Source organism: Bacillus rossius, chromosome 1, assembly GCF_032445375.1.
Source record: "Bacillus rossius redtenbacheri isolate Brsri chromosome 1, Brsri_v3, whole genome shotgun sequence".
Classification (NCBI taxonomy): Eukaryota; Metazoa; Arthropoda; class Insecta; order Phasmatodea; family Bacillidae; genus Bacillus; species Bacillus rossius.
The window spans coordinates 120,709,866-120,735,151 of record NC_086330.1 but is presented as its reverse complement, the minus strand read 5'-3'; the positions used below and the strand labels follow the sequence as shown (position 1 = coordinate 120,735,151).

The 25,286-nt window shown below is 43.1% G+C and overlaps 1 protein-coding gene across 4 annotated transcripts in view; it reads left to right on the top strand.

Annotated features, from left to right (window-relative positions):
- The first annotated feature begins 20,262 nt into the window (after positions 1 to 20,262).
- The window catches only part of LOC134543321 (GPI mannosyltransferase 2), a 151,181-nt gene continuing 146,157 nt past the window's right edge, over positions 20,263 to 25,286 (top strand). For 2 of the 4 annotated variants that reach the window (XR_010076918.1, XM_063388269.1), the window contains exon 1: positions 20,263 to 20,347. The gene's annotated coding sequence lies outside the window, so the exon portion shown is untranslated. Of the gene's footprint in view, positions 20,348 to 20,890; positions 21,606 to 25,286 lie in introns of those variants that run through there. The other 2 variants (XR_010076917.1, XM_063388277.1) reach the window with 2 other exon arrangements.

Here is a 25,286-nt window from a genome sequence, read left to right as displayed (position 1 = left end):
AATACTACGGGATGAATTATGTTCATTACGTAAAATTATGTGATGAATGAACAGATAACAAATAACACAAATAATAAAACCCACACAAATCATTTAAAAGTGGTTTTTATTCCATTGCAGTCGATTATTTTAAATTAATAGTACTTAGTGATGAGATAAATTCCATGTATTTTATTAAATTACCTACCCGAAATACATACATAATAGGTTCAATAACTGATCTAAATATTGTTCACAAACGTTGGGTCGAAGAAGGGTTAGCTATTTTCTAGCACGTTTAATGTCGTACTTACACATCGCACTACGATGAAACTAAATTTAAAATTATATTTCAGTCGTTCCATCTTTAAGTATTACCCGCAAAAACTGTAAAATTGCGAAAAACCTACATTTTTAGGGAATTTACTAGACACTTGCATCTTTTTTTCATAAGAACCAATGCTTTTACAGCTATGTTTTGCCCACCATGTCAAAACAGCTCTCTGTCTCTCTCGCTCGGGTTGTAGTTCCCCAGTATGCCGTCGACAGCAGCAATTGGCGCTGAAAGCAGAGTGATAAGCAGTCTATATATCTCTAGGTCGTTGGGATGGGGATACATTAAGTTGGCTATATTTAATTATGTAAATTGTGAGGATGCCGTACTTACATAGATTTAGCTACATTAAAAACAGCAAAACATTATTCATATTATATTATGTGATGTAGATGTATATAAAAATACGCATAGTGTGACTGTAAGTAGACCTATCGCCGAATCGTAGAATGTATTTGATTAAAATTCAATTTAATCCTAATAGAAATAATTTTTATTTTTTAAAAAATACATTCAAATGGAATGAGTATTAAAAATATATATTCGACGAACGTGCCCGTGCGCGCAGCATTGTGCAGCTACGAACAGTGCGCGAACATTACAAAGATAGCGCCACTAATAGCCACATTAGCAGTATCACTCCGCCGAGTGTGGCAAGACGCTTCTGCCGAACTAGGTAAAAGGATTAAAGTATATCTTTTCAGGGACTTAAACTTGTAACAGCTTTCAATTACTTTTCTAATAAGTACAAATTGTTCAATGTGCGACTAAGCTGTAAAACTGGCTGCGTCTGTTTTCCCATACTCTGTGCTTTTTAGCAGGAGGTAGCATGTCCCTCTGGCCGCGCTGGGGGAAAGTGAGTCACCTTAAGGAGCTCACAGAGGCCAGCAGCCTCAACGCAACACGGAATCAGTACCTTTGCTCGCAATCGGGCATGTAATGGTGCCGTCGGCCTGGTTCTCGGGTTCGAGTCCCGCGGCGAGTATAAGGGGCCGGTATTACTTTATGGTGTTTTTCCGGGAGGGCACCGGGTTAGTTCGTACGTCTAACCAATGGGGTGGGTCGATCGGCCCAAGAGTGCTTCCCTAGACTCGGTGGCTGTATCTTAAGGGTGTTATTAACTGCTAATAGACTGACGCCAACTGCCGGTGCTCCCTCTGGATTGCACAAGCCATTACATCCCAACAACACTTACTCGTAAGAGCAACGAACACACCCGAGCATGATGTCCGCCGAGTGAGTGAAAGTGTGCCGCGACGAACACCAAGTCGACTACAGCACCCGGCCGGGTGTGGCAATGCGCTAATGTATAATTAAATGAGTAATTCTTCTATTTAAAACAACCAACTTAATATCAATTAAAAGATACTGTAATAATGTGAAAATTATGTCCAATTGTTAAATAATCATGTAATGTCAAATATATCATTAAAGTCCAAAACTGGTCGGAGCTGTTTTCCCACGCTACACGCATCTTGGCGCGAGGTCGCACAACGCTCTGGCGCCAGTTGCCGTCGGGAGCTCACAGGGATCGGTCGCTCCGTGAACGCAGAGCCTACAGTTTTCGTGCCACGTCCAGTTCATCGCAATAGTTGTAAGTATATCAAATCTTTTCCATTTAGTTCTGTGCACGACCCCACTCAGCCGTACGTCCTTACGTGCGGTTCTTCGCATAATTCATTTTAATCCTGTGCCGGCATCAAGAAGACATGACGTCATCGACAAACAAGAATCATCCCTCCTACCTCCTCTCCTTCTTATTGTCCCCTCCCTGGTGGTCTGTGCTGCCTCCCCTCCTTTTCCCCTACACCAGTATCCTCTCTGCACATGCGCTCGAGCGTTCAGTCTCCCTGGTAGTTGCCACGACTGTTTGATGTTCTTCTCATTTCAGGTTCGAACGAGGTAACATGTAGCTAATTGGGTAGCAGGTAGTTCGCTGTGTCCGACGTGTGTGGGCAGCGCGAAGGGGGTATGTGATTGATTAACTTTGGATAAGGATTTTTCTAAATTGGTTTTCGGATTGCCTTTGGAAATTTTGTTTGGCTTATTATTAATATTATTACTTTCTTTACTTGTGTGTAGGAATCATTTGTGTAATAATGCAGTTCAGGTGTTTTGATTGGCTGTGTTGCCTTTGCCCAGTATTATCAATTTATAGGTCAAGTTTAATGTTCACAAGTGTTCGGTGCTTGACACTCTATGTAAAAGGAGCTAAAATAAAACTTTGCGAGGAGTTCAATGCTTTAATGTAACTGTATATGTTGTGCATTTACCGACACCATGGTGTCCTAAATATGTAATGTTAGTAATTTAATTATTTTATTGTATTGCAGTTTGTACTTACGAAGGTTCGTGAATCCAAGACATTGTTCGGTTACGTTGTCGTCTTGTGCAGTATTTGTTGTAACCTTTGTCAGATGTGACAATTGTATTAGGCTTCTCCTTTCTGGTATAAACTTTGACCAATGTATTAATTGCTCTTGATATCGCTCTTGAATAGTTGCGATCGTATGTATGAATCTAACAATTTATTGTATTGCATGAATTGTTCAGTATATTGCATTTACATGATTTAAAGGTTAGTCATGGCTATTGCGACTGTACTCACGAGTGTTCTTTAGTGCTGTTAAGCTTTAATTGTTTGATCATGATATGCAGGAAACTTTATTCTATTCCATGAATTGTTCAGTATATTGCATCTGCATGATTTAAAGATGAGTCATTGCTATTACTAGTGTACTCACTCGTTATTTTCGCTGTCATTTTCATAGTTGCATGTTACTTGTTTTGAACAAATAAATTTTTTGAACGAAGTTGTGTAAATCCTTTGGAAATTATTATTTTGGTAAGAGTTCACATGTCCTTCATTAGGCACCTTGCTTACTTAATGTTCTATTGCTGTTTCTATTAAGTTATAATTTTCTATTAATTGGTAAATACTTGTACTAATCCCCGAGGTTGGTACAATCCCAACAGGGATATTTCAACATTCTACGTAATTTTTCACGTCTTAAGCATTAGGACATCAGACTTGGTTCGTACGCAGTTTCCAGGCTTCAACGCCAGTGAATCGTTATTTCTTAAGGGGTTCTATCCAGCCTCGAGTGTCATGTACTAACTCCCTAATATACATGACGTCAATCTATCTGATTTTAACTGTGTCATATACATATTTACAATCTAACCAAATTATAAATTTGTTAACCTATAAGAAGTGACTGTGACTCTCGTATGTTCTCATCTAGCCGGGATTATGCACATTTTGAAGCATTCGTATTTTGTAGTGGGTTAGATTGCAATCACCTGTAAGAACATTGATTATGTATTGCTGTTATTATATGTTTAATGTCATTCACCACATAAACAGTTGCAGTATATCAGCTCCGCGATAGTTTGCGCAGTCTTCGTGTTAGCCACAGTCACAGGATAAATCATTAGACACGAGTTTGCAATCTATCCTATTCGCACGCAACGTCAATGCATTGAACCTATCGTGAAGAGACGGTCTGACAACAGACTCGACCAGGCATTGGACAAACAAGTGTAACAGTCTTAATAAAGTGCAGTATCTTCCCAGTCGGTTTTCCTTTTATTTTCAAGGCGTCCTGGGCGGCTTGAACAGCCCAGGTAGTTTAAAATCGCGACGCTCTCCTGCCTGCCGCCACAAGGCCGAATCCCCGTTTTTGCCCTCTGAGATCATTTTCAACTTAAATTCACTCAAAACTTAATCAGGCAGTGGGAGTTGCGTCAAGACAATGGTGACACTCCCTGTGCCTAACCACAGATGTAATACACACACAGGAACTGAAAACGTGTGGTACACATATTTATTAATGGACGTATTTGGGTACACGATATTGCACGACACTACCCATGATTAATTATGATTGTCTCTCCCTAAGGCAGTCCGTTAGAGGGGGAGTTCGTTGGTTGTCCTGGAGTTGGCCAGGTCCATAAAGTGACTGATCATAAGGCGGCCCTTTGGCCCGTGGCCTTAAGGCAGGAATTACGACGGTCGGGTTAATCCCTGCACCATAAAAACCAACCCGGGGTCGCGTGGGGAATTGACGTTACAAAGGATTTGGTTCATTACTATATTTACCAGAGTGAAGAATCGGTTAGTTACTAAATTGAAGGTTCCTCAAGGAACGAACAACGAACAACACATCCACCCCGGGCCGCGAGATGATCTGGAATGCCGGAGGGGACTGTTTTGGATTGGGGGGAGGGGGGGGGACAGTTACGCCGCGCGCCAAACCACAGTTGAAGAAAAGAAATTACCGCTATTCCGTTTTTATTGGAAACTTACTTGTTAATTGTACATGACTCTTGTTTGAAAAATAATGCTGACATTAGATGTATGAAATATTGATTAAAGCTTTAGTTCAAGAAATTGAACAAATATTATTTAAAAAGATGAGTAAAAAAGACTACTGACTAGTTGGTAAAAACCACTGGTTATGTTTATGTTTATAGCTTTGTTCTGGATATTGCTTCAGCGCCTTGTTTCTTACTTAAATTAAAGCTCTAGGCCACGATGAGAATTAAGGGCATTCATTAATCACTGTGCCCGGAGAGGGCTAACACTTGTACTCTACGACGCACATTTCTTATCACATGTTAATTTAAGGGGATGGCTTATTGAGCTTACTCCGTGAAATATTATGTGTTGTTTGCATCAGATGCAGTTCCGTGACAAAAATTATACACTGGGAGTACTTGTCGGGCTTAATGGCCTCCAGTCGGTACGACGTCACCGGAAATGTCCGCCATGTCGGGATATTACTGCACATCAAATGCACAGTCAGCACGACGACATCCATGCCTTGAGTAAAGTGTCAGGGTTTCATGTATGTACTTAAGTATTAGTTACGGGGACTTAGTTCCAAACGGAACCGTCAACCATGTAACTAGTGGCAAGAGACCTTCTCTAGCAAATAATGTGCCACCTTTGGAAGGGGCTGCGGTAGTGCAGTGACGTCTATTCAATAACAGAAATGGTGAGGAGTAAGATAGCACTCTGTACCTGGTGCCAGTGCTAATAAACGACTACCTATAAGATATATGTGTATGCTTTTCACGTAATTCGGCATCCTGGGTAGCAACAACCCAGGGAATCCTTCAGTCGGCACACCTGTCTCCAGTCAAATGGCTGGAACAAAACCCTGGGACCCACTTATTTTTCTTACAGACTCACAATCTCTAAAGGGAGGCAGCCAGAAAATTGTCAACAGTAAAAAGATAGGCACTATATATATATATATTCTGTGATTGTAAGTGTCAAACACTCTCATAAATATTGACAAAAAATAATTTTGAAATTTTTCGTTAAATAGGTAAGTACAATTTTGCTTTCATGGAAATTATGAAAATTTTCGATGTGTATAAATTTGATTTGTATTGGTTAATTATTTTGTGATAATATCTTTACTTTCCATAACATTATTAAAGATCCTAAATATAAGTGTGTTGGTTTCGTATTTGTAAGTGGTGTGTGTTATGTTACACCTACATATATGCCGTCGTCCGGGTTCTCGTGTTTGAGATACGGCGTGGTTCCTAGCGGGAAGGCTGGTTTTTTAAGTGTATCCGGGAGGGCGCTAGACTAGCTCTGTGTCTAAACAAGAGTTGTGTCGTTGGGTGCGAATGCCCCTGCGTGGCCCGCTTGGACCGTTGGCGGTGGTCGTGGGTGGAGGGATCCCCGGCTATTGACACGTTATGGGCCCTGCAAAGCATAGCACGTTGATTCCTGACTGGGTTAGGGAAGTTCACACAATAACGTACACAGATTCGGTTTTCCACTGTCGTATACACATCGCCCACGGAGTGTGCGGAGTGGACGTTTAATTGAATCGAACAGCTACACCTGCAGTTTACAGTTACACGATGCACATTGAATTTCCCTAAAAATATTACACTTAATTGACACTGGGCGCTCTAATGCGCCGTCACTAATCATAAATCTTCACGCCAGTCGAGGTTAAGAAGGGGAGTCGATTGGAGGCGGCCAATCCCGAAAATTGCACAACGGCGATACCCGGGTCCACCTGTGTGGACCACAATTCGATATTAAATTAATTACAAGTCTTTACGTCGTTGCTGCCGGTGCCTGTGCACTCGGCGACTATCCAAAAGTCATTGGTGGCACGAGTCGGCCCGTGCCGTATGCTGCACTGCCCTGCGTATTGCTTTGTGTGGGGAGTTTATGATTAAGCGGTTGGTTTAGGCACTACACCGTAAAAAGGACCGGGTGCGCACGGGGAGTTTAAGTTTGAAAAGGATTTGAAGAATGACTATAGTTACCAGTAGTGAATTTCAGTGGAGACAAAAGATGAGGACTCCCTTGGGACGCACGTCCGCCCCGGTCCATGAGTCGCTCGGTACTGGTGTATGGCCTTGGCACGAGGGGAGGCCTCAGGGTTCTCTCGCGCCAAGGTTTATAAAGTTCCGTTATTCGGAAATTATTAAATTAACAAGAGATTGAAAGTGGCTCTAAATTCATACATTAAATAATAAAGATTAACCTAATTTGCAGATACTCTCTAAGAATTAGATTTTACAAGTTTACATTAATTAAGTTTGAATAATACGAGTCACACTGGAGACTGTTCGTCACTTGTTGACTGCTCCAGTGACGAGTTATACAGAAAAAATTAGGGAGGTCATAATTACATTACACAATACTCTAAATAATTTAGGCAGAAGGCCGCAAGGGGAGCACTCACAAATGTATCTACATGAATTCACACGTGAGTGACCCGGGCACTCCTACATCGCTCTCTCCTTGAACGGGGTTTTTAATAAAAAGTGACGTTACCATTAAATTGTGTTTGATTTATAATGATCTGGGGTCGAGGTAGCTGGTTCATTAGGGCATAGTCTTTGATTCTACCTGTTGCAACGGTGCTCGCCTGGCTCAGGTAGGCCATGGCTAGGGATGTGTTCCGTTAGCGGGGTCGGATACTGGCGGTTGCAGTCGGGCTTTGCAGTAGCCTTCGGTCAGACGATGTCAAACGCGCCCCTCCCCACCCGAGAAGCCCAACCGTGCGCCGCTAGTAGCCCTGCCACGTGGGGGCACCACTAGCTTCGGCAGAAGCTCCACCCAGGTGGTGTCCGCGGTGGCTGCAGCTGGTAGGCTCTGCGCTTTGGTCGCAGGTCATCTTACATCGAACAACCGGGTGCTGGCCTGTTTGTGTGGTCCCTCGGCGCCTACCCCTGGTTGTAGTCGGCCAGGTATCCTGGTGGTCGACCGATCCTTCGGGGTCGGCCACTGGGGTCGGTTCACGGACTGGGGGACCTGCTGGGAGACTCGGGTACGCCAGGCCACCTGTCCTCTGGTACTGGGTACGGCGTGGATCGGTATGGCCTCCTCTCCTGTTCCGGTATGCCGGGCGGGCTTGGATTGGAGGTTTTACCGACCTCGTCATCTGGTTCCGTCACCACAGGGGTGTTGTCGGCTTCGTTGTCTTCTGAAAGTGCGCCGGGGGTGTGGGAGAGATTAGTGATGGAGAGCACCCAGAGTCTGTCTCCCTGCTGATCTGTTTGCATCGTGGGTTCATCGGTGTCCGGGTCGGCGGGCCATTCGATGAGGGGTCCTGGGACTCTCACTGCGATTCCTCCTCCTGGTCGTTTGTACCGTCGGGTGATGGGTTACTTGGCATCCTATCTTTCGGGGTATTTAAGATGTACTCCTCGAGATGTCGTGGCGGATGTCGGCGTCGAGGTGGCTGGGTCCTAAGGACATCCCCGGGCTCATCCTTGGGGGGTGGTGTCCTGAGGGGCCCACAGTTTCCCGTCTCTGCCGTGGTGTTTGCCGTGTCCACGTACAAGAGCGCGTGCGGTCGGTTCTGTTCGGTCTGTCACCGTGCCGGGGTGGTCTCAGGTGGGATGTTTTTATCGAGCACCTCACCTGGGTCAGGCGTTGGGTAGTCCCGTAGTCCGGTATCCTCTTCCCTGGTAGGGATGCGAGGCGCAGGTCGCCACGGTGTACTTTCTTGTCCCTCTTCCTGCAGTAGCGTCCCACGTACGTGGTCCTCCCGAGCTGTTGGCGTACGGGATGGGGTTCACTCCACCTCAGGGGTAGACCAGCACAGTAGTTACTGGGTGCATTTGAGAGCAGGTGTACGTGGGTGAACACCAGGTCGCCTACCCGTAAGGCAGGTAGGGAGTGGTCGGTCATAGGTGTTATCCCTTGGGTGTAGTTCCTCTGACGCTGTCGTGCCCCGCCGTGTTCGGCGTTGTGCCGTTGGTCGCGGTCTTCCGCGTCTTCTGTTGGGTGTGGAACTCCGTGTGCGGTCCACTCGCCTGGTAGGGGCCTGCTGTGCTCTTACACCATCTCTGCAGGTGTGAGGCCTGTGGTGGCATTGGTTTCGCCATCGTACGCAGATCAGCGTGTCGGGTACGTGCACATCCTACTGCGCGTGGTCTGCCCCCAGGCGGAAGTGCAGTTGTGCCTTCAGTTCCTGGTTCCACCGCTCGGTCGGGTTGGCCCTTGGGTGGTAGACAGGCATCATGTGGTGTTCGATTTGTGGTCATTGCACCTACCTTTCCACTGGCATCCTAGGAACTGACTGGGGTTGTCCATCAGTATAGACTGGGGGTAGCCCCAACGCGATAGGAATACTTTCATAAGGATGCTGACGAGGGTGGAGGTCCTGATGTTACTGCATGGGTACGCCTTGGTCCACCGAGTGAACATGTCAGTCATGACGAGTAGGAAGCATTTTCCTCGGGGTGTGAAGGGGTAGAGGCCCATCACGTCCAGTGCTATTGTCTGGAAAGTAGTGGTAGGTTCACTAGGATGCTGTTGCTGCTCTCTGATGCGTCTATGTGCCTTCCGTTTCTGGCAGACTCCGCACTTCCGTACGTACTCCCGACCGTCGTGGGTTACGCCGGGCCAATGGTAGTGACGGCCCACTTCGCGGCATGTCTCGTCTGTCCCGGGGTGTCCGGCGATGTCGTGTTTGTGAAAAAACCTCAGCGTCGCTTCCCGTGCCTCGCCCTGAGTCCGCGTCATCACTACACAGTCCTGCATGCGCCATGTCCCGTGATCGGCCGCGGGGATTTGTCAGCGGCATCGGTCAGCGTCCAGCGACGTCTCCTGTGCTTGGCATACACGTCTGTGATGGGTAGTCCCTTGTCAATGTTCGCGTCGGCTGTAATGTGGGCGCACGTTGAATCGCAGTGCCTCTGTGTGTTTGGCGTGTCGGAGGGTAGCATCTCGTCCCAGTCGTACTCATCTAGTAGTTCTGTGTTCTTTTCGGGCTCCCGCGACAGCAGGTCGGGTGGCTGATTGTCGGTGCCGGGGAATTGTCCCACCTCAAAATCGAACGATTGCAAGAACAATGCCCACCGGATCAGTTTACCTTTTCTGCCCTGCATTGTGTGCAGCCACGTGAGGCACCGGTTGTCCGTCCTCAGAGTAAAGTTCCACCCTTCGAGGTGGGGCCGGTACTTTTTTATGGCCCAGACCACGGCTAGGCACTCTTGCTCGTTACTGTGGTATCGGCGTTCGGCCGACCCGAGCTTCGCACTAGCGTAGTCTATGACCTCACGATCGCCGTTCGGGGTTACGTCAGGGGCGTATTCTCCATGAATGCAATGCATGCAGTGCATGCTCTAAATGAAACTAATATTTTATGGGCATTGTGGCATTGATCACGATCTCTCTGTTTAGTTCTGTAATTGTTTTCTGCTTAAGTTATTCCCTTTTCTTCATAGCTAATCTTGTTCCGTTCACGATTTGTGCGACGTGTGGCAAACAAATGCATAAGCGCTACCTATTGACTACAGCGTGAATGATAGTTGTAATATTTCCTCAGATTGTCGCGGTACGGCGCTGTGGTGTTCTCAACAGCCACTCTCCAGATGTGAAGTCACTATCAACTCTCGCGAAGACGGGGTCGCATGCATGCACTAGTTGCTTCTGCATTCACTGATCAGTAACACAGCGCGGCTGCGAACGAGTCCATTTAGTGTCTGTTCAGTCGGTTTTTTTTTAAATTAAATGTTTGGGTTAGAATTATATAACATTCGTAGACACATTTAGTTGTAATTCAACTCTTAATTTTACTATTTTTCCTTTTCACTGCAATCTTAACGCGTGCGGCGTGGGTGCTTGTCGCAGCTTGTGTTAAGCTTATGTGTCACGTGGGAGGTTGCAGGTGCTTGAAGGTGACATTTTATTCAGCATGAACAGGAGTTGATTGTGTGATGGTTAGTGATTTAGTGATAAGTTTACAATTAAGTTTGTTGTAAAATTGTAGTTTTGCAAGATGAATAACTGTAAAAATGACGTCGTAGAGACTATTTTTAATAAACCTTTTCAATCATGTTCATTTGATGAATAGTTAGAAATCGTTAAAAACAGGCGCCCGACATCAGCGCTTAGCAATCTAAAAACAGATAACAAAACTAAAAATTTTGTACAGACATTTAATCCTGAGCTTTATAACAAAATTGTGTGGTTATGTGGCAGTGAAACATTAACAAAACTCTTCTGTTGGCCATGTTTGTTGCTTGCAAATGAAAAATCACCCTGGAACAGTAAAGACTGGGGTTATTCAGATCTTAATAATTTGCACACGGCAATTTCATGGCATGAAAAGTCAGTCTCTCATATACATGCGTGGATATCGCTCGGTACATTCGGCTAAAGTAGGGCTGACTTGCAACTGGATTCATAGAAACGTGCAAGCATTTTAAAACACAATGAAACTGTAAAACAGAATCGGGAAATACTGAAGAGACTGACTGCAGCTACATGCATTTTAGGGCAACAGGAACTGTCATTTCGAGGACACAAGGAAAACAGTGATTTTAACAATCGAGGCAATTATGTAGAGCTAGTTCATTTGTTGGCTGAGTTTGACGACAAATTGAGAGTCCACTTGTATACAAGCTCTGTGTTCACTGGATTATCACCAATAATTCAAAATGATTTAATTCAAAGTATCAATGATGTAATGATTTCGGAAATAAAAAATGAGATTAAAGAAGCAACGTTTGTTGCTATTATGCTTGACGAAACATGTGATGTAACAAAATTTTTCACAGCTATCAACAGTGTTAAGATATGTGTACAAGGGGCAAGTATACGAAAGGTTCGTAGGCTTTCATGATGTCAGTGGAGACAGGTCAGCAGAGGCACTAGCAAAACTTGCAATAGACACTCTTGAAGTATTTCAATGTAAGGACAAACTGGTCGCGCAGACGTATGATGGTGCGGCGGTCATGGCCGGACATTTGAATGGTGTGCAGGCAAAAGTTAGAGAAGTGATTCCTCATGCTGTATTTGTACATTGTTACGCCCACAAGTTGAATTTGGTGTTATCGTAAGCAGCAGTTTCATGTAAAAGTGCATGTAGAGTGTTTTTGCTAACCTTAGCGGCTTTGTCAGTTTTTTGTCCATTACTCAAAAAGAACCAATTTATTAGACACTATAGTGCAGAAGAGATTTCCTAAACTTGCACCGACAATATGGAGTTATTCAAGTCGCTTAGTTCAGACTGTCGCTGATCATAAAGAAGAACTTGAAGAACTGTACGAGCCCATTTTAGAAAATCCGGAAGACTGGGACACAACTGCTATTAACGAAGCTCGTGGATTTCTTATGATGTTAAGGGATTTTCAGTTCAACTTCTTGTTGTGTGTATTTGGAGAGTTATTTTCGTTGACAGATGTTACATTTAACATTGTGCAGTCAAAATACTTGGACATTACATTTTGCAGCAAAGAAGTTGAAGCTCTGAAGGATAAGCTAAACACAAAGAGAAATTGCGATTTTGTTAAAATATGGTTGAAAACTGAAACCGTATCTGACTGTGAGCCTGCAAGGAAGAAAAGAAAAGGAAACTGCTCGGAAGTCACTGTAAAGGACGATTTTAGGAGGATGTACCTTGAGATTTTGGACACAGTAATCATGCAGCTGAATATTCGGTTTCAATCGTTGCAGGATTTGAAGTTCATTTAAATGTTTGATTCAAAAAAATTCTCAACATTTTCAGATGTTTTCCCCGAGGAGGCATTTCAAAAATTAAGGACACTCTATGGAAAAATTTTTGATATTGTTAGGCTGAAATCTGAATTGAGTGCTATGTTTACATCTAAACATTTTGAGGGAGAGACAGTGCAAGAAATGCACCATTTCCTGTATCAAAATGAACTCCAAAGTGGACTTCCAGAACTCTATAAACTGTGTGTAATGGTTTCAACTATTCCTGCTACATCGTCATCCGTAGAACGTTCGTTTTCTGCACTAAGATGAATAAAATCATTCACAAGAAATGCGCAAGGACAAAGTCGTTTGTCTGCACTCTCCATCATGTCCATAGAAAAAGATCTGTTGGTGCAGATGAAAGCCCGCAACCCCTTTTTTCGACGAAGTCACGGAGCAGTTCTGCAGGAAAAACCAAAGATCCGAGTTCCATTATAAGTAAATACATGGTGAGTGACAATTTAATATCTTTGTTAATTCTTCTCTCTAAGTTTATCACAAAAAATTTAATGTTGTTACCAGTTTTAAGTTTAATTATTTTTTTAAAAAAACTGCCTAAACAGCACCATTTTGCTCCCTGAAAACCAAAATTTTCCGGGAGAGGGCCCCCGGACCCCTCTTCTTCCGGGGGGGTGGGGGGGGGGGGTTAGATGTATTCTATATTGCATGCGTTACCAAATTTGTCAGGATACGCCCCTGGGTTACGTGAAACAATATCGCGCCCACCACGAGGGACCTTGCGTCAGTTTGTAGGTAGGCGGCGCTCTGGGTCTACCCCCACGAGCATGTGGCATTGTGTGAAGGCGGCCTTGACCTCCTCGAATGTGCGTTGGGCGTAGCTGTTCCACTTGTACCGCGATTGGGGCGACAGGAGGTCTGTCAGTGGGGCTATCGTTTGTGAGAAGTCTGGGACATAACAATGTAGCCAATTTATCAGGCCGATAAAGCGTTGGAGCTGTTTCCGAGTCCGTAGAACGTCGGCTCCCGCGATTTTTTTTAGGTGGCCCGGCTCAGGACGGTTGCCCGCGGCGCTCACTATGTGGCCCATAATTAAACCTCCTGTGTACCCAGGTGGTACATGTGGTGCGCTACTGTCAAGTGCTGGTGGCTAGGCGCTCTAGGACTAGAGTCAGGTGGCGGATGTGTTCTTCCCAGGTCTTCGAGAAGATAATGACATCATAGAGGTAAGCTAATGCGAAGCGGTCGACGTAGCCCTCCAGTACTCGCGTCATCATCCCTTGGAACGTACCTGGGGCACATTTTAATTTAAATGGCATCGCCTGGAATTGAAACTTTCGACCGTCGGGGATGGTGAACGCTGTTTTCTATCTTTCGTCGGCCCATATGGGGAACTGCCACTAACCTGATTTAAGATCGAGGGTGCTGAAAACTCTGGCCCATCCGAGGCTGGCCACGGCATTCTCTACGCTGATTTGGGGTGGGGGAGATCTGACCGTGATCGCATTCAGCAGACAGAAGTCAACGCAGAAGCGTTAGGACCCGTCCTTCTTCGGCACCAGCACAATGCAAGCATTGTAGTGACTTTTCGAGGGCTCAAAGACACGGTCCCGGAGCAACTCCGCGACCTGTTCCCTATGGCGCACTGCTTGCGGAAACTGTAACCTCTAGGGGGCTCGTACACCGGGTTTTTATGGGTAGTCGGGATGTGGTGTTCCATGACTGTGGTTAGCCTGAGAGGGTCGGACATCGTGAACATCTCCTGCCTCTCCGTCAACACTCGGTCTACTGCCACGCGGTACTCAGGTGGGACATCGTGACGTACATGGTGTAGTGTTACGGACTCTTAAGTCCCCTAGGGCATTGCCCCTATCGCGTAGACAACTAGTTGCTCCTGAGTGCCGACGTGTACCCGGGTGAGCTTCATCTCGATTTCCGCATCCTGCTTGGCTAGCCAGGGTTGGCCTAAGACATCTCCTCGCAGAGGTCCTTGACAACAAGGGCAAACACTGTGGTGGTGTAGTCCCGTAGGCTTACCTTGAGTACCGCCTGCCCCATGGTCACGCCTGGCTGGGTGCTGTTCGCCAGCCACTACTACGCCTGGTGTGGTTGGAGCACGTGGGGGGCCACGAACACGTGTCTCGGCCCAGTGTCCACTAGGGCGGTGGCGGGTTGACCGTTGACCTCCACTGGGATGTGCAGGAGGCTGTCCCGGGGGCGGTTCAGCTGGTTCAGCCGGGGTGGTGACTCTCCTTTCATGGTGAACGTGTGCCTTGTGGTAACTGGGGGGCAGTGGTTCTAGCACCATGCCCACAGGTTGGCGTTTCCCGGCGGGTTACTTGGTGATGGCTGTTGATGATGTGACAGGGGGCAGTATTTGTGCCAGTGGGGCGTGATGTTGGGGCACCCCTACTGACACTGTGGCAGCCTCACATCATCCCATCATGGTGTCCCTGTCTAGGTGGTGTGTAGTTTGGTGGTGCACTCTCGATGGCTCGCCATCATGTCGGTGGTGGGGTATCATTTGCCTCTGGTTCGTTTGCTGGGTTCGATCCCTGGTTCGGTGTTAGGCTGGTACGCCCCCCGACTTGTGTTCGGCGTGCTTCGGTGACAGAGGTCCCGCAGGTTCTGTTCGATCGAGATGGCCTGTTGTTGCTCTGGTAGAGAGGGTACGTGTCACGTGGAAAGGGAACTAAGCCAACTCGGGTGAAATAAAATTGTTTATGACGTTAAGTTCTGTTTACTGCACACGTCACACACTGTACATGGGCTGTCATGGCTCCCATCTTGACAGTCCATCAGGGCGAGGCCCGGCTCCACGCACTTTGAGCGCGACATGACACTAGCAGTGACCTGACTGGCGGTGACACGACAGTGACGCGACTGACAGTGGCGTGAATGACGGTGATGTGACTGGCAGTGACGCGAATGACGATGACACGAAAGACTGTGACGTAACTGCCGACGCGAACGACGGTGACGCGACTGACAGTGGTGTGAATGATGGTGATGTGACTGGCAGTGACGTGAATGACTATGACACGAAAGACTGTGACGTAACTGCCGACGCGAACGACGGTGACGTGACTGACATTGATGTGACTGACGGTGACGTGACTGACAGTGACGCGAATGATGATGACACGAAAGACTGTGACATAACTGCCGACGCGAACGACGGTGATGTGACTGATGGTGATGTGACTGACAATGCGAATGATGGTGACATGATAACGGTGACACGATGACAGTGTCCGTTCAACTCTCACAACTTCGCGACCGCACTCTCTCATCTTACAAAGGCGACTAACTCCACCCACGCTCTGCGACGTCTCAGTGGCCTCCCCCCTTGCCGCGCGCACATGAATACCCCCTCTTCCCTTCGTGTGCGAGTGCGTGTAGCCCACATGGTCACAGGCAGGGAGACGCGACTCAGTCGCCCGGGAAACACACCTACAGGTACACAACAAGACAAATAGATATTTACACACTCACATAATTACATAAACAAAACCTTTGTTGCACTTTTGCGCACGGGCGCCGGCGCACACGCAAGCCTGAAGCAGAAACGGGCAATAATGGCCTCAGCGAGCCGGAGGAACACTTGGGACGACGTCAAATAAATGAAAAACTTAAATTTCATAAGATTCAATAACTATTCAAAACACATTCAATTACAACTAAAATTAATATTGTAAGGTTAAATATCCTATTTACAAAATATTCAACAATAACATCATTCATTTCTCTATATTGAGTTAGGGTTTTCATTCGCTCTATTGTTGGAAAGCCGTCTGTTATTTTCATGTAATGTCGTAAACATGTCATCTTTTATTTCTTCGAGCGACGATATCATGAAGGTAATAGTCTATGGAGTGGAAGCAGGTGTACTTTTCAAGGGTAATAAATGAAGCCTGTACCTGAAATAAAATTTTCAGACTGTGCATTCGCACGACAATTGTTTACATGTACCGCCTTATCGCGGGTGGCAAAAGAATAGTAGACAGCAATGTAATTTGAATGACGCTTTAGGAAATGTGTGTGCATCAATTTAAATATGAAACTATTCTTTTTATATTATTAGTAATAAAGAACCATGCTGGAGGGCTAGCATAGCTTTCACATTTAAACGGTATTATAAGTGCTTAATTAGGAACGATTTAATTTCAGACTATGAGTGTACGAACTGCCAATACCACATTCAATCAAGTATTTACGATTCTGCATGTTTGTTTAATACAATGAGCAACTATAATACTAGGTTTTTAACATTGTCTTGATATTGTTTTGACGTCGACCCAAGTGTCTCCCCTGCTCATAAAGTCAGTTATGCTGCGCCAAACCCTGATCCACCCCTGCCCCGTGCAGTGTGATAATATGTTATTAGGAACTTGCTTATATGTTTAGTGTTTAATGTTTTATATAATTTTTGTTAATTATTTTTTTACATAATATTGTGTAATATTAATATTATATATTTTTCTAAAATGTGTGAAGTATTTACGTGACTGTTCACCGGGCGGCGAACCCGAGGCCAACACCCGGAATCTCTCCGAGCGCTGCATGTGTCGAGAAGTGGGGGTAGGATGGGCGGAGAGGCGCGACGCTCGGCATGAGAGGGGGCAGTAGGCATCTGGCGGCTGAACGAGGCGGTCGCACGGGAGACGAGTGTCGCAGAGACGAGAGCAACGACGGGTGAGATCGAGTCCGGGGATTGAAGGTCTCGCGACCATGCGCGTTACACTGCCATTCACCATTGTAAATAATGCAATTGCACATAAGTGTTTTTCTTGTTTCCTTGAAACTGGACATTGCGCGTATCGGCGGACACATGCGTACCACAGTGAGACGGACTCTATGTTTCTGGCGACGGCATTCAAACTGAATTTGTTTTTCGCTATCATCTAAAAGGGGCATAGAGAGTTCTTCAAACGCACACGAGACCAGGGGCTGCAGCCCGCACTCGGCGCCTGCCCACCCCAAACACATGCAGCCGAGCCTCATTCCACGGAGGGACGGGTGTTGTGCTGCGGATCGCCCATGTAAATAGATTTTGTGAAGGGCCCAATAAATACTTGCGTTTAAACTGTCGAACCATCATTGTAGTACGTATAGTGATAATTTCCCCCGCCACGAGGTCTGAACCCCTCCTGAGAATAAGACGCAACCAGCATCACGGGGGTGATATCCGGGACTACGACAGTTTTTTTACTGTGAATATTATTACTGATGTACAGCGAAGACTGATGCGAAGTGTTATGAAATCGACACTATACTTTATTTTACAATTAACGAATGTTCAATTCAAACGAGTTTATGGATTCCACGAAATGCTATGCTGCAAACTGTAGTCGAATAAATTTTTTTTTAAAAACAGTTAATGAGAAAAATGTACAAAGGTTGCGAAAGTGTAGAGTAAGTCCCAGTGTGTGTTGCTGTTTACATGTAGATAATTCTCAAGATTCGTGATTTGAAAATAAAAAAAACATTCTGTTTTAACATCCCTTAACAATTAATTTAAATCAACAGGCCTAGGGTAGGCCAACATGATTTTATGCATAATTAACATTGTTTGCCGTCGTCCGCGGTCTCGTGTTCGAGTCCGGGCGCGAGTTCTAGCGGGGTGGCTGGTCTGATTAACGTTTTATGTTCCAGGAGGGCGCCAGGCTAGCTCGGTGTCTAACCAATGAGGGTTCGTGGTTCGTTGCCCCAGCGTGGTCCGCTAGAACCGTCGGCGGTCTTGCCTGGGAATTTACGTTAAAGAAGAATGCGTGGGATTGCCGTAGTAGCGACGTGTCTTTATTCAAGGGATTGACGTCACACCATACAATTACTGAGCACAGACATGCCCCCGAGGGCTACTTGTCCGTTGCGAGGTGCAGGCCGGTACATGTTCAATGTTTCGTGGCACTGGTTTCTCGGGTAACAGTATGCAGGCCAAGTACACTTGGTGCAAGAGAGGCGCGCACAGATGACGTGGCGCAAAGTTACATTAACAAAGTACACTTAATGAAAATTAGGCGCGTACAAATGACGTGGCGCAAAGTTACGTTAACAAGTACACTTAATGAAAATTAGGCGCGCACAAATGACGTGGCGCAAAGTTACGTTAACAAAGTACACTTAATGAAAATTAGGCGCGCACAAATGACGTGGCGCAAAGTTACGTTAACAAGTACACTTAATGAAAATTAGGCGCGCACAAATGACGTGGCGCAAAGTTACGTTAACAAAGTACACTTAATGAAAATTAGGCGCGCACAAATGACGTGGCACACAGAGTTTGTGGGCGACTGGAGTCGGCCAGTCCCGTAAGCGATTGTTTCTACGCTGGTGCCGTGCCCACTGGGGTGGTACACGCACCGCCACTAAACTTGGCGAAGTTTTCCTTGCGGATTTGTGGTCAGCGCGAAGGCGCGTGGCCTTAAGAAAAGTTCTGTGGTTTGCGGGAGACGGCCCGTGCCGTATGCTGAAGAGCGACCCTGCGCACCAGGTGTGGTGCGGAACGTCTTTACGTTTATGCGGTCGGATTAGGTCCTGAACCGTAAAAAACGGACCGGGCACGCACGGAGAGGTGAATAGAAAAAGGTTTGGTTTATGCTAAATGACTATATTTACCGGACGTTACTTGCGATGAAGACAATGGTTGTGGTCTCTCCGTGGGACGTAGGTCCGTCCCGGTCCGCGAGTCGAGTAGAACTGCGGAACTGGCATGGCGTCCGGTGGCGCGTCGGCCCCTGCCGCGCCAAGCTTGACCTCATTACGTTAAAAACTAAATGACTGCGTCTGGAAGAGACTTTAAGGTCGCAAAATTCGTAATTAATTGTTTGAGGGGGAATGGGTGTGGTTCGTCTCTAGTCCACTCGGATTTAGTGTGCTTTATAATAATAATGTCTGGTTTGGCCGTTCGGCTCGGTGGCTCGCTCGACTCGGGTGGGCCACGACCAGGGGTGCGTTCCGTTAGCGGGAGAGTATACTGGCGGGTGCAGGTCGGGCTTAGGGATGGTCGTCGGTCGGACGACGTCATGTTCATGCGCACATTGTTTTGCTAACCAACTTACATAGTTCAAATCTTTAATTTATGAAGCCACTGAATTCAATTCAATTCTTTGTTTTCCAGGAGACTACACTTTTACACAAATATGGTACAAGTAGTATAGGACTCGTCAGCAAAGTCATATTTCACAATATAAGTTACCGATTTGATTATATATAAACACTTGACAAGTGACAATAAACAAAGGATTCTTGGGCCACTGCTTTTCCGTAAATAAAATAATAAAATTCTGATATTACATTTTTTAAACACTAAAGACATTCCTTTACTTCCCCTGAAAACGGTGTTTCTAAATTTCTAGTGGTTTCCGCGATATTGCAGTTAGATATTACAGGATCATGCCATCAGGACCAAGATATTAATTGGATACGTAATTATGGAACTTTTACTACATTATCAATTGGTAGACAAAACAATGACAAGCTTGTAGTCAGCAGAATAAAATTTATGTAAAATATTAAGTTTAGGTGCATCTGCCTTGCATCGTACATGTGTGCTCCATTTACTCGCCATATTTGAAGTAATGGCCGTTTAAAGCACGTTAATTTTACATGTTCATGAATATAATATCTTACATATACTATTTACCATACTATTTACATCCTCCACCAGCACTTAAAATTAGGTTAGGAAAATTGAAAAGCCAAATTTAGCTCTCGCTGTATGAACGCACATTATACATTTACAAAAAGAAAATAACAGTTTCTTACCTGTGGAAAGTTAATCCACCACAACTGCCGAATCTATTAGTGCAACCAAAAACTTCACAAGCTTTCACCATTACGTGTATTTAGCGAAAAATTAAAGCGGTGCCATTCAAACAAAGCATTCGCTTTTTTGCCACCACTAGCTCTATCCTTGTCTTTTAACATCGTCTGCTTGGTGCTTCATGTTTGCTTCCATAGTTCCACTCCATAGACTATTATCTCTATGGACGATATTCGTTACTCTTTTAATAGTCAGTTGCAATAGTTGGTAGCTCTTTTTTTTATTTGTTTACAAGCAATGTGTATCGCTGAATAAGGTTAGTATTAGTTATAAATATTTTGCAATGTGTATATTAATCGATCATACTTAAACTTTTTAATATCAGTGACAATTATAATATATAAATTGTGTTAACCAATAAAGGTAACGATTGTTACAATGCTGTATCTCGTTTCTTTCAAAATAATGACAATAAGTTTAACAATCCTAGTAAAACAAATAAAATGTGGTCTTGTTTTTTCAATTTTCCCTTTATAAAACCTGTAATGTTATTCTTAACTTTGTCACGAGCTTTAATGTATTCTCCGTTATATTAAAATAAAAGTTCTACAGAACCTCACATGTAAGCAATATTGGGTAAATATGTAGTTGAGCGGTATTTGCGAAAAAAAATGTTAAAAATCCGAAAATACCTTTATTATATGCTCTTCAACTTCCTCTTTTCATTAAAAGTGGCGGAAGTAAGAAATTCCAAATACATAAAGTGTTGGGATATTTAAACAAAAAATAATGTTATTATTACATTTTCACAAATTTGTTACAGACTCTTAAATTGTACGGTCTTTTTGTTTTATTACAGTTCATAATGGGCAAAACCAACAAGATGATTGCTAAAGAAAGAATGAATGTGAAAATACAGAGAGAAAATTAAGAACGATACAAATCTATATAGGGAATCTAAGAGAAAGGAACGTGAAAGATTCAAGAAACGTGTAGAAGACGGAATAATTAAAACTGCTAAAACCAAAATGAGTGATCGTGCCAAAAGGAACCTGAGAAAAACATGGCAAGAAAAACTAGGTAATATAGAGCATCTGTAAAAGATAGAAATCAGATGTTTAAAAATTGAAACGCACAACCTCTTAGTCCTGGCATTCCGAGTACTTCCGGAAGTACTAATAACCGTAAATAACTGTAGAAGTAGACCTCTTACGGTTGATGATAAGCGAAAAGAAAGTGGAAAGAAAGTAAGGAGAAGAAACAGACAGGAATTGAAGGAAAAAATTGCATTGTTAGAAAATAAATTAAAGGACAGGAATAGGTAACTTGCTAATTATAGACAGCAAAAACACAGATTACAAAAAAAAATATAATGAAGATAAGGAAGAGACACCAGGGAGAACAGTTACAAAACTTTTAGGCAAAACGTCAGTGACACATCTTATTCGAAGAAAATTAATTTTCGGAGTTATTCAAAATCAAATAAAGACCAGCTACAAAAATGAGCAGCAACGGAAGAAGAATATTAATAAAGATATTGAATGATATTAATAAAGTCCAATTTTGAAGTTTTTTATACAGATGTTTAAATGTCATTTAAACATTTCATTTAAACATGTCATTTAAAGAATTACATTGCATATTAAAATCTCTATTGATTTGCATAATATTATGCTGTTCTTGCACGCAATGTCTCCTCCGTTACATAGCTGTATCCTCCGTTAACAGTATTTTACAAAACATTAAAAAAATCTATAAGTAAAGGAAAAAAGATGTTGACCATTGGCATACATCGATTCAGAATAAGTTAATAAGTGTATCAGAATAATCAAAAACTTAAATCGATAAAATAAAAATATAAATAATTGAGTACTTCAAAAACTCCCTTTTTCCAAGAATGACCCAGCTACTAGAAGTTTGACTGCAAAAATTCTCATTGACCCTTAAACAAAATTGTCTTCGTAAACATGTTTCGAACATAATCACTAGTCAATTATATTCTTAGCTAAATAATTGAACCTTATACTAACATACTTATCAGAAACTGCTTTTGTCAAATAAACAATATGATTATTCAATGTGGACATGTCATACATATGCTGATTCAAAGAGGAAAAAATGTATTTTCCTACAAAATACTTTAAAACTGTTGCGGATACTTGATGTGTGAAAACCAATCAAGGTTTTATTTGAACCAGAATTAACTGCAGCCCTGAAAAACTGTTCACTTCTCTTACAAATACTTTGTACTTCCTTAGATGGGTATGTTAGTCCACCTCAATCTTTCTGTGTAATTAATGAATTTTAAGGGCGCGGTTCAAGTCGAAAAAATCTTCACTGTTCCGAAACATTATTTTGTGGTCGTGATGTCAATAGGGGTCTCAAAGCGATGTCCCCCACTACTCCGCACGCTTGTATTTAGGCTAGGGCCGGTCCCAGCGCGGTTCAGTCGCGAGAGAGTCGTCTAGCGGGGAGGTTGTATCGCCTCTCTGTTCGGCCTTGAAACCGGAGCGCGCGAGCTCTAGGAAAACTCCCTTCTCCCCTCATCCATGAGTGCCTACCGCCTCCGCGCAGCGTTGCCAGCTTGCTCCCTCCCCTCCCCGGGGCGCGCGGCTGTCCGGGCGGCCGGCTGAACGCGGTCCGTATGGTGTAGCGAGGTTAGGGGAGTGGACGGGACAACAATATGTCAAAAGCATTATATGAAAGACACATTATCCTTTTATGTTGATTTGCAAGTGACGGTAGACATTATTTCATAGCCAGATATTCGTTGCGACATCCATTATTTTCCTGCCGCTGTCACTGCTAGTAATTCTTTTGGTAAATAACCTTTAAAAATAAACTTCACGAAGGTTGTTAAGTTACAATTACTTTAATTATCCTACAAAAATTTTACATATATTTGGCGGCACATTATCTTTAGTGTCACGTCATGAAATAGTATAAAAATGAGTAGAAACTAAACAGCGAATTAAACAGCCTCATAAACATACCTTCTGATACAGTTAGCGGCTACATAAATATTCTATTAGACATGTTTTAACTTGAAATGCCTCTTGAGTCTTATGCAAGTACACATTCATTAGGTAGTATGCCACATATGAGAATTTTGCAAGAACAGCATGTCAAGATCCAATATACAGTATGTATATAAAATATGTATATATACACACACGTATATATAATATTTACACTATCATACATGATTCATGAAATGATAACTGTGAAAAGAAGGGTGATTTTGATAGGATAAAATTACTGTATAAAACATACTTAGTATTATAGAAGAATATAAATTGAAACTGTTACCATTATTAAAAAATGACTCCTTTTATGCCAACCCAATTCAAACATAATCAAAGTTGCAATTTTTGCAAAGTAACATATTGGTGGTGTGACAAAACTCTTTGCAGTACATGACATATCACTAATTAATTATACAAAAACTTGATTGTGACTACATGCTAAAATATAAAACACTAATAATACATAGGGACACCTGTATTTCGCAATTTCATTTCATGTCGAGGTATTTAACAAAACACTGTATCTTTTTCTAAGAAACGTGGCAAATTATGAGGGTGCAGCAGTACGGTGACCACATTTTCATTGGCCCCTTGTGAAATACCTTGACACGAAATGTATTTGCGAAATACAGGTGTCGCTAGTAATACAGCAGTTCAAATTAAAATTATTAGTAAAAAGAATGTAAGTACAAGCATTTTATTACAAAGTTAAGCAGTACAAAAATAATTAAAGAAATACAGTACATAGAGTTTGTTTAATAACTGTAAAATATTTAGATTTTGCTGCCTTTAGTAGCGTTTTTTTTTAAATTTACATTTTATTGAAGTACAACGTTTTTCCCACATTGTCATCTTCATTGGCAGTACGTAAATAATATATTTTATATTTAAACCACGTTAATAGTATTCACAGGAATAGAGAAATTACAATGGATAAGCAAGATATAGCATGATTCTATCATTTATTTTATTACATATCAAGAAATAACACATCTAGTTTTAGTTTCCTGATTATCCCAATCCCACACTGTTTAATGTAATTGGTTGGTCATATTAACTTTCAATGCAATACCGCAATATTTAAACATTCAATCCATTTAAAATCCAGAGTGCCTTTGTGTAAATATTGTGCAGGAATTCAATAAGTAATATGAGCTAAAATCGACGTGAGAATGAAGGTGGCAATAATACAAGGCAGTAATTAATGTCCAGGCATAGACGCAAATCATAGGCCCGATGAAATTAGTAGTAGTTACCAAGTTACCCTTTATTAATTTACAAATTTCGGAACAATAAATGTAAAACATTAGAAACATATTACTTAATCTACAAAAACAAACCACATAAAAATACTCACATTTGCAACAAAAAAAATTGTTTTCTCTAAAAGTACCATAGCACGCATGTGGAACAGACATTGGAAAAATTTATACACAGCACTTCAAATTATTGTAACACGCAAATCATGTTTTGCAGGGGACCAACATTTGTAGGATGCAATGTCTTAGTAGGTATGGGCCAGCCAGTAACATGGAGACGGTGTTACAATCTCACATGGAAGATACATAAGTCGGATATTCTCCTGAATAAGATCATGCTACAGCTGGCACTACTGACCCTCCAAATACATAGTAGTTGTCACTGGCCATGTTTGCGGAACAAAATTATGGTTCCAAACGTTCTCGTTGAACGAACAGTCTAGATGCCTTGCGTGTTCACTGGACTTGGCTCGGAGGGTCACAGTCCTCGGCTACTATGACCTTACTCTGTGTATTGCAGCTATAAATTATTGAGGGATAGTATGTCCGAAGTGGTACATCCACGCATGTATTCTGCATAAAACGCGAATGGGACACATGTTAGGCTACTACGATACAGTGCGACAACCTTTGTTGTACAAATACTAGCGCCATACGCTCATGCAGTTCTGTTTTTTGTATGTTTTAAGAAATGAGTTTATTTTAACTGCTTGAAATAAAGGCTAATAAATAAATTGCAAAAAAAAAGTTTCAGTGTTGCAGAAACAAATAACAATTAAGGTTAATTACTTTGGTAACTTTTTCTATTGTAGGCAGATAGTGCATTTCTCTTCATAGGCCGTAATTTTTAACTTTGAATTCCGAAAATATGAAAACAGTGATTCACTAAAGTAACATTATTTATCGGTATAAAAAGTAAAACGAAAATGTTCTGCATGAAAAATGTTTTAAACACTGTTATATTCAAAAT